Here is a 10,000-nt window from a genome sequence, read left to right on the forward strand (position 1 = left end):
TTATAATCCGGAGCGCCTTATATATGGATTGATTCTGGTTGTGCTTGCTGACGTCGAAGCGATTTGGAGAGGTACACGGCGCTCTGTCAAAGTGTTTTACCGTAGTACGACTTAGGTAAATTACAAAGCCGCACCGCTCGCAGCATTACGGCTATCGCGGAGTAATACATAAGCCTCTTATACACTAAGATAAAGATGAAGATCGCGTAGATGAAGTGAGACAGTGTTCAGGAGTCCGGCGCTGCTGTAGAATCATTCTGGGAAAAATGCGGGCATGTCCTTCAGACGAGGAAGTGAAATGGGCAATGTGGGCGTGTTCCTCCTCATGCTAACGCTGACTGCTTTTGTTTCCCCTTTTCTGCCTCTCTCTCTATCACTCTCTCTCTCTCACCCCTTCTCTCTTTCTCCTCCTCTCTCTCTCTCTCTCTCTCTCTCTCTCTCTCACCCACCAGGCTGCTGTTTTGTCACATTCTACACGCGGAAAGCCGCCCTCGAAGCCCAGAACGCGCTGCACAACATCAAGACCTTAACAGGGGTGAGTCTCTCTCTCCAACCACCAATCACACACGTCGGCGTTTTGCTCGTTTGGTGGGTGGAGCTTCAGAAGGGGTCAGTAACGTTGACCCCTTCCTTTGCTGTGTTTTCCGACATGCGTGCGTTGCAGCCTCTCCGTCCCGTGTTCCCTGCCAGCTTGTGACGGCTCCCCCTGGTGGCCCCAGGGGGCGAGAGCAGCCGCCGCGATCGGCTTTCTCGCTCCGGCTCTCTCGCGGCAGTTATTCCCTCAGATCACTTCTCTCTCCCGGCCCGCCATTGGCCGATCCTGCCGCCGACCAACCCGGGAATCCCATCATTCCCGGCGCAGTCGTCCAACTCGTCCTCGCCCCCCCGTCCTCCCACTGGAAGCTGCAACTCCCGCCGCAGCTTCCAGTGGAAGGAAGGGATTTGTCCTGCCGACTTTCCCCCAGAATCGGCCTTGCTGTTGTTTTTGCGCCGAGTCGCCGCCGTGTTAATTGCTGCTGGAATAAGTCTGTTAAGCTCGCTATGTGTTCCCGCGGCGGCGGCGGCGGCAGCGGCGAGGGCTTCAGTCTCTTTATCCCCATGTCGGAGGTGTGAAGACGCCCCGGGGGGACGAGGCCGCGGCAGGATTACTGCGCTGGCCAAAGCGCCTTCTCTTTCTTCTTCTTCTACTTCTTCTTCTTCCTCTGTGCCGCGGCTCCCTTCCTTCCCGGCTCCGCCCCCGCACGCCGGCGGCGTTTCCTGTCGAGCTCTCGTGTCCGGAGCCCCTTTTTGAAGTCGCGCTCCGGCAAAATTTGGATTGTAGTGGCGAGCGAGTGAGTGAGCGAGTGAGTGAGTGGGTGAGCGAGTGAGCGAGCCAGTGAGTGAGTGACTCAGTGAGTGAGTGAGCGAGTGAGTGAGTGAGCAAGTGAGGGAGTGAGCGAGTGAGTGAGCGAGTGAGGGAGTGAGCGAGCGAGTGAGTGAGTGAGTGAGTGAGTGAGCCAGTGAGCAAGCCAGTGAGTGAGTGACTCAGTGAGTGAGTGAGTGACTGAGTCAGTGAGCGAGTGAGTGAGTGAGCGAGTGAGGGAGTGAGCAAGTGAGGGAGTGAGTCAGTGAGTGAGCGAGTGAGTGAGTGAGTCAATGAGTCAGTGAGTGAGCGAGTGAGTGAGTCGGGTGAGCGAGTCAGTGAGCGAGCGAGTGAGTCAGTTAGCGAGTGAGTCAGTGAGTGAGTGAGTCAGTGAGTGAGTGAGTCAGTGAGTGAGTCAGTGAGTCAGTGAGTGAGTCGGCTTCTTCAGAGGCGTGACGGCTCAGCGGTTTGCTTGTTTGGCGGTGCTGCTCGAGAACTGGAAAAGAACTTTGAAGAACTGTCGCCACCCTGCACCAGCGGCGACTCACATTGCACTCTGTCACTCTGTGATTGGTAAGAAGTTTTTAACCCCCCCCCCGGAGGGAAGAGGATTAAAAAGAGTCCACGTGGAGCAGAGAGAGAAGGTTTCACGCTGCGTCCGCGCTCGTTGCCACGGTGTTCACCACTGTGTTCCCGACGCCGCTCTTTAAAACCTGGTGGACGCGGCCGTACCAGCAGCAGGTGGTGCCGATGGGCGGCCGATTTGTCGTAGAAGTCGTTGCAGACAAGTTACGCCCACTTGGCTTCTGGGCAGCGGCGGCGGCGGCGGCAGCAGCAGCAGCAGCGGGCGGGGGGGAGTCGACCAGCGGACGGTGAGGACAGCCAATCAATTGCCTGCAAAACAAAAGCTGGGGAGGGATGTGTGGAGGGAGGGAGGTGGGGAGGGAGGGATGGAGGGAGGGATGGAGGGAGGTGTGGAGGGAGGGATGGAGGGAGGTGTGGATGGAGGGAGGAAGGTGTGGAGGGAGGGATGGAGGGAGGTGTGGAGGGAGGGATGGAGGAAGGTGTGGAGGGAGGGATGGAGGGAGGTGTTGGGGGAGGTGTGGATGGAGGGAGGGATGGAGGGAGGTGTGGAGGGAGGGATGGAGGTTATCCGAGCGACGATGGAGCGAGCGGATGGACGGTGGAGGGGCGGAGCCGAGGCACTCCGGCGCACCGGAGGGCAAAGCAATAAGTGCAGCAGCGGTTAAAAAGCAATACCTGCTTATTAACTTCCACCGGCTCGCCCGGCTTGTGAAAGCCGGCGGAGTGATGTTTGTGGTTCGGCGCTCTTCCCCCTCCCGCACGACTCTCCTTCGAAAAATAAAAAAAAACAACGGCTAACGGGGGACTGATGGGGGCAGAGTGGAATGTTGGAGCGCCGCCAAAAACTTGGAGCGGGAAGTGAAAAAGAGCGGCGGCGGCGGTGGAGGGAGGTGGAGAGGGAGAATGCACTCTGAGTGAAGTAGCTGTTAACGTTGTTTAATGCCCCCCCGCCCAGGCCAGCCACGATTCCACGATTGCTAACTGTATTCGTTGCTGAATTGACACAAACGCATCATCTGAGACAGAGGCGACTTGAGCGATGCTAGGCTAGCCAGCTAACCATTCCTCCTTGTGGCTAGTTTTTCCAGCGCTAACTGTTGAAGAGTACAGTACGCTACGCTGCACATTGAGCTAGCTCCCCTCGCTCACACTACTTAGCATGGGCTAACGGCTAATTCTGCGGCAGGCGTGGCTCGGCTTGTTTGTCATTTCTGCTGTGTTTTGGCAGAGGTGTCAGGCCCCAGTTTGGCTCAGCCACAGCGATTCCCGAGGCCCCGCCCCTAGCAGTGCAAATTTTATACTAGCTAAGCTGTCAAAAAAAAAAGAAGCGCACACACTGAAACAGAATGAGATGTACAAATAGTGCGACTCCGCTTCCTCTCATAACATAACTCTTTGGATTCTATAGTGGATCATTTGTCTGCAGTCTGACAGTGCGCACACACGCACACACACACACACACACACACACACACACACACACACACACACACACACACGCGCGCGCGGCAAACGTTGGCCTAAGTGATTTAAGGTGTGCGATAAGTGTGCGTTCTCGTCGTCTGTCAGAGCGGCGTGATGAAGCCGAGCGCTGCCGCAGACGACGCCGGTCGGAGCAGGAAGCGCTCGTCGCCTCGCTGCCGCTGCAGATTTGTAGCGGGAGCTGCCGGGAATGTTTTACAAGGTGTCACGCCCCCGCAGGTCGCCCACTTTCCTTGCGACTGATGCTGTCGGCTGTCATTTTGCTCTCGCAAGCAGATGCAGATGTGATGAGTCACAAAAGCTCCGAGGATGGAGCGGAGCTGGAAATGAGCCGTCATTACCGCTGCTGCTGCTGCTGCTGCTGCCGCCGCCGCTGCTGCTGCTGCTGCTGCCGCCGCCGCTGCTGCCGCCGCCGCCGCTGCAGCTGCTGCTGCTGCTGCTGCCGCCGCCGCCGCTGCTGCTGCTAACAGTGCGCCGGTCCAGAAGTCTGTTTAAGGATTCCCTCTCCGACCTCCTTTGTAAAGCTTTTATACTTTGATCTCAGGATTTGCTGCTTTTCTTCTCTTTTTTTTATTTTCTTCATGGTTTCCAGCGGAGGGTTCGGTTGGAAAATAAAACGTCTGAGTTTGGCCGTCGGACGATCGGACGGATGAAGGGCTCCCCGGGTTGACGTCTCTTTTCAAAGCACTTTTAAAAAAAAACAAAAAAACATTTTTGATCAGAATGTGGGATAAAGGCCGAAGACACTCGACCTGTTTTTATTTTTTTATTTTTTTTTGTTTGAGCGTCATCGTAAATCAGAAAACTCCACATCTCCCGCAGCGGGCTAACGTCGCCGCTAGCTAACCCAGGTTACCGCCTAGCCAAAGGTAACAAGGAGGAGACTGAAGCTGCTACATTTGTAGTCTCCCAAGTCTGCTGTCTGCCCCACCACAGTAGACTTGCGGACAACACTTTAATGTCCCAGAATGTTCCCGCAACCCGTGGATGTATTATAAGAACCGGATACTGGACCGGCAATATGTCGGCGCATGTTTATTTTTTCCAGTGGCCACTTGAGGTACTGCAGCAACAAATCCCATGGGCCCCAAAAGCATTTTTAATAATAATATCTGCCACCACTTGGTCCCCGCCTAGCTTAACGGCAGCAGTAGAATGCTAATATACGAAGCCGTAGCTTACAGATGTTTGCCAGGTCAAGCGAATGTTCTGTGCTCACTGCTAGCATCTCCTTCATACGGCTTTTTGACCGTCTACGGTGGCTAATTTCTGACATGACATTGATGAAACTGTGCTAACCAATCAGAAGAGAGGAGGCCCCGTCGTCGCGCAGCAGGCGGATTGTCACCGGAATAGACGAGACGCGTTAGTGTTGCTTCCGACAACTTGCGACGTTCGCGATGTCGGCGGCCGATGCCTTTCAAGACGCAGGAAGGAAAAACAAACAATTTGCAGACAAAGACTGAAGTTGCGGTGGAAAAACAGAAATAATGAGTCTTCTCGGCGAAGATGATTGCGTTTTTTCTTCTGTTTTTTGTTTTGCCTTCACATTAGAACAGCGGCCGGAACCCAAGTCGTTGCTAATGACCCGCTAATGAAGCTCCGGGGGGGCGGAGACAAAGCGCGCTGGTGTCCATTTGTGCCGCGTTGCCTCGAGAGCCGCGTTCATCTCGCCACTTTTAATAACGCCACCGGGGTCTAAAAAACACTTTTCCATGCACACACACACACACACACACCACAACCCATCTATCGGCGACAAACATGCACCGCGCCCCCTGGAGGGCTTTAAAGCCCTAAGCCCCGCCCCCCTTCTGCCACAGTCGGGGCTCTCCGGCTCTCGAGCTCTTTTCATGTGCGCGGCTCCGCCTTTATTACATCACAGGCGACATTTTTCTCTCTTTCTTTCACTCCCTCTCTCTCTTTGATGAGCACACACGCAGCAACTTGCAGCGGCAACCCATCCGTCGGCCCCCATCCAATCAGGCGAGGCCTCTCCATGGCTTCTTCATCGCGAACCCTCTCCTGATTGGCCGACGGGCGTCTGAAAGCGTCAAGGGCGGGAGCTCGTCCGGGACGCGTCCTCCAAGTTGGCCCTCTTTCTTCTTTTCTGGCTCTCGTAGCGCTGTCGTCATCATCATCATCTTCATCTTTCTTTTGTCTGATAGACCTCCCCCCACCCGCCCCCCCACGCCCCGCCCCCCTCCCACCTCACTCTCACCCATCTCTTTGTGGAGAAACCGATGAAAAAGCTCTTTGATTCATCGTTTTTCTCTCAAGGATGTTTCACTTTGACACTGAAGCTGAATACGAGGGAGAGGGGGGGGGGGGGGGAGGTCACATGACCAGTGGAGTGCTGTCCTCCGTCCATGTGGGTGGATCACAGTGCAGGATTTTTTGGTGTTTGTTTGTTGTTTTTTCAGGGGTTTTTTTTGAGAGCGATAAGAAGTGTGGGGCTCATTAAAAAGCTGCTGAGACCACATACACACAAACACACACGCACATTTAAACACACACACACACACACACACACACACACACCACCTCCTCCTTTACCTTCCCTCGCTGGGCGAGATAATTAGCGCCACTCCACTGCCAGAGTACAACCGCTAGCTTGGCTCTCTCAGTGTGTGTGTGTGTGTGTGTGTGTGTGTGTGTGTGTGTGTCACCCACTCATCAAACGTCAAAGAAGAAGAACACCTTCTCCAGCCGTTTTTTTTTTTTTAAAGCACAGCTTTGCATCTCAACACCGACAGCAAGTGGTCGCGTGATTGGTTGTTTCTTCCCGGAAGGGGGCGTGGCCTACCGCTGATAATGACGATGACGACGCGTTGTGGTTCTTGCGGCCGCGTTTGATGCCGACAGGCGCTGCCGCCGTCTTTGAGGGTTTTTTTTTTTTTTTTTTTTTTTCTTTCATATCTCTGCAGGAAAAAAAAAAAAAAAAAAAAAAAGTCTGAGGGATGAAGAGAACTCACGTTTACTCAGCCGCCGGCGCCAACGCCTCCCTTCTTTTACTTTTCCTTGAATAAAAAATCCTGCGACGGATGAGCCAAAAACACTGGAGGCTTTGCGCCGTGACCTCGCCTTCACCCAGACTCCATCTAAATCCAGGCTAGCGACGCTAGCTGGCTAACTGGCTAGCTTTCAGCTTGACATTTCAACCCCTCAAGTTGCATCAAAAGTGTTTTTTGCGGCCGTAAAGTCAGTGTGCGAGTTCACGCCAGGGCGTTGCAAAAGCGTCCCAGAGGTGTGAAACTGCGGCGCTCCGGAAAAACACACTTAGACCGTTGTAGTTTTCACCGCTAGCGACCGAGTCAAGCACAGCAGGTGGAATCCCTCAGGCAGGAAGTCGGTGATGGGAAAGCACGGCGGTTCGGTTGATTTGCATCATGACGTACAATGTGCTGGATTACGCATCGGCTTCAACGCTGTTCAGTTCGGCTGTCAAACAACAAAGCCGATTTCACTTTAAATCTGAAACTGTGGTGAACAAAATGCAGGCGTACTTGAATACAGGGATTCTTTACCGCAGACACCTGTGGTGTAAATTGGGGGGAAATGAAGCTAATTAGCTCCGGCAGGTGTCTTTATTTCAATCAAAGTCCAAGAGCTGTTTGCATTTCCTTAAAAAACACCTGGTCGCTCGCTGCGCTCCTGCTAATGTATTGTTAGCATCGCTACCTAGCATCAGGAGTTCCTCTTTTGGCTCTGCGACCGTCCGTGCTGCCTCTGCGTCCTCCTCGTCTTTAAAGCCCTGCAATCCTTTTGGTAACGACAAACACAGCAGCAGTTTGCTTCCACGCGCACGCACAAACGTACACACACTCTGCCGTTCCCAGCGCAGTGTCATTACAGAAGCTCATTATCAAAATCAATTCAATTAAAGGCTGTAATTGCTGCAGTCGAACCCGAATGCTGTCGCAAACAGCGCTGAAAGGGGAGGCTAACCGCATCGACGTGCGTTTTGTGTGTGTGTGTGTGTGTGTGTGTGTGTGTGTGTGTGTGTGTGTGTGTGTGTGTGTGTGTGTGTGTGTGTGTGTGTGTGTGTGTGTGTGTGTGTGCGTAAGGTCTCATTTAGCAAAATAAATATTTTCTCGTTGACGGCGGCGCCGCCTTTAAGCCTATTGATTGTGCAGGGGGCGGGGCTAAAGGAGGAGAAGGAGCGCTAATGTGAGCCGACTGTGTTAAACACTCGGAGGGTAGTTAGCGCCGAGACGCTACGCCGCTTAGCTTAATGCCAAGTCCCTCCATCGGGCACACACACACACACACACCAGGGTTAATTGTTCCGCCAGCTAAATGAAGTGGGGATAATGTCGGCTAACTGCGCCGCTAACGGCGCCGCTAAGGCCGGCGACGGCCGTTTTAAAGGACACATTGAGCGTTGGAGTGTTGTGCATCTGGCTAAAGGCACGCTCACGTGCGCGCGTGTGTGTGTGTGTGTGTTCCAACAGAGGATTTGACGGAAAGTGGAAAGCTGCGGTGCTTTCACGTGGCCCCCCTGCGTCCCAGTGCTCGCACGGCGTCATGGAACATCAGAGAAAACATCTCTGAAAAGGAAGAGAACAGTTACCTTAAAAAAAAAAAAAAAAAAGTTTGGATGGGTTTTATTTCTCTGCCGTTTTGAGTGAAATTTCGCCGCCTCCTTCTTTCATTTCTCCCAAAGAGAAAAAAAAAACGTTCTTCCGTTCCAGGTTTGCGCGTCGATCGCGGCCTCAGACGCGCGACCGCGTGCACTGGAGGAAGAAGGAAAAAAAAACACAGCGCCGTGAGGCGGGTCACGACACGACGCTGCTCACGTCGTCGCAATTAGCGGAAATAAGGGAGGAAGTGGCGGGGAAGAGAGGAAGAAAACATTTTTCACCTGATTGCTAATCACCGAAACATCTCGGACGCATTTCACCACCGGGAGCTCCGAGACGGCGGCGGCGGCGGTGAATCCGAGAGCAGATTGCAGATAAATACCGGCGCCCGCTGCGTCAGGAAGTCCCGCCTCCTCCACCCAGTTATATATATATATATATATATATATATATATATATATATATATATATATATATACATATATATATATATATACATATACATATATACATACATGTATATATTTATATATTTTTTTCTTTTTTTTTTTTCCTTTTTTCTCAGAGAAACCTCAGCCGGCTGTTCTCCTGGCTTCTGCGGTTGATAATCACCGACTCGAGGTCGTGCATCAGTGTGTGTGTGTGTGTGTGCGTGCGTGCGTGCGTGCGTGCGTGCGTGCGTGCGTGTGTGTGTGTGTGTGTGTGTGTGTGTGTGTGTGTGTGGGTGGTGGTCACTCGGCCAGTCGTCCGTCTCGGTCACCGTTATTGAATTCCAACAGCGAGGACCATCTGTCCTGCTCACCAGCACCACACCTTCAAGAGGAGTGTGTGTGTGTGTGTGTGTGTGTGTGTGTGTGTGTGTGTGTGTGTGTGTGTGTGTGTGTGTGTGTGTGTGTGTGTGTGTGTGTGTGTGTGTGAGAGAGAGAGTCTGTCTTTTTTTGGCCACACTCTCACTGCTCATGTGAACTTTTTGCTTTCAAGATGCCAACTGCTGGCAAAGGGCCTCACACACACACACACACACGCACATGCGCTTCTTGCAGCGTGAACCTCAACTTTGTCCTTCGTCTCTAAGGCCAAGTTGACCTCTGACCTTTCTCTTAAATGACTTTGGGGGGGCAGTTCTGGAAGGTTGGTGACGGAGGGGGGCGGTGGTTAACATTTCGGAAGTGTCGCCTTCCCTGCAACCCAGGGGGCGGGGCAGCCATTAATGAGGGGGGGCGGGGGGTCGACGCGTGACTGCGGCGCCTCTTCCTGGAACCATTAAAATACCCTGGAAGGTCACGGGCAGCATCGCGGCCACCGCCACCGCGGTCCCTGTGGCGTAATGTGCACCTGATGGTGTCATCATCAGGGGTTGGCGCCGCTAATATGTCCCACTGATGAGCTAACCTTGTGGCGCTATCGCAGCAGCAGCTGTGAGCTGTCACGCTCTGCTCCGCGTGGCTCCGCTTACACAATATTTTCATATCGAAAGTGCCAAAAACACACACACACACACACGCACGCACACACACGCACGCACGCACACGCGCACACACCAGCCGGTTCTGGGCCCATTCGACTGGATCGCTTTTATTTTCATTGGTTTCACTTTGGTCCCTGAGGCGGCGGGCGTCGCTGTGGCAAATTAGCCTCGGAGAGAGGAAGTTAGCAACGACAACCAGCGTAGCACTGAAAAGAGAGTCACGCCGGACACTCCAGTAGCGTGAACAAACGCTAAATAAATGGGTCTGAGCGACATGTTAGCTCAGTGCTAGCTGCTTCTTAGCGTCTTATCCAATCCTGTTGCAAGTTAATTGTTGGAATTTTCTAAAAGAAATCACTCGGACAGGCTAGGCTAAGCTAGCAGGTTGCTTTCCTCGTTTGAGTGGCGGAGGAAGGTAAAGGTTGATTCCATGGAGAGAAATAGCAAACGCACGCTGGCTAGCAACGAACCGTTAGGACAAGCGACACGTTAGCTCCTCCTCCTGCGACTTTTGTTTCTTTTTTGTTAAATTGCAAAATA

The 10,000-nt window shown here is 53.1% G+C and overlaps 1 protein-coding gene across 3 annotated transcripts in view; it reads left to right on the forward strand.

Annotated features, from left to right (window-relative positions):
• The first annotated feature begins 427 nt into the window (after window positions 1–427).
• celf2 (cugbp, Elav-like family member 2) overlaps window positions 428–10,000 on the forward strand; it is a 49,072-nt gene continuing 39,499 nt past the window's right edge. For 2 of the 3 annotated variants that reach the window (XM_076029900.1, XM_076029901.1), the window contains exon 1: window positions 453–535. The gene's annotated coding sequence lies outside the window, so the exon portion shown is untranslated. Of the gene's footprint in view, window positions 536–10,000 lie in introns of all 3 variants that reach the window. The other variant, XM_076029902.1, reaches the window with a different exon arrangement.

The sequence above is a fragment of the Nelusetta ayraudi genome, unplaced genomic scaffold (assembly GCF_046127955.1).
Source record: "Nelusetta ayraudi isolate G7.1 ecotype Tasmania unplaced genomic scaffold, CSIRO-AGI_Nayr_v1 ptg000027l, whole genome shotgun sequence".
NCBI classification, from domain to species: domain Eukaryota; kingdom Metazoa; phylum Chordata; class Actinopteri; order Tetraodontiformes; family Monacanthidae; genus Nelusetta; species Nelusetta ayraudi.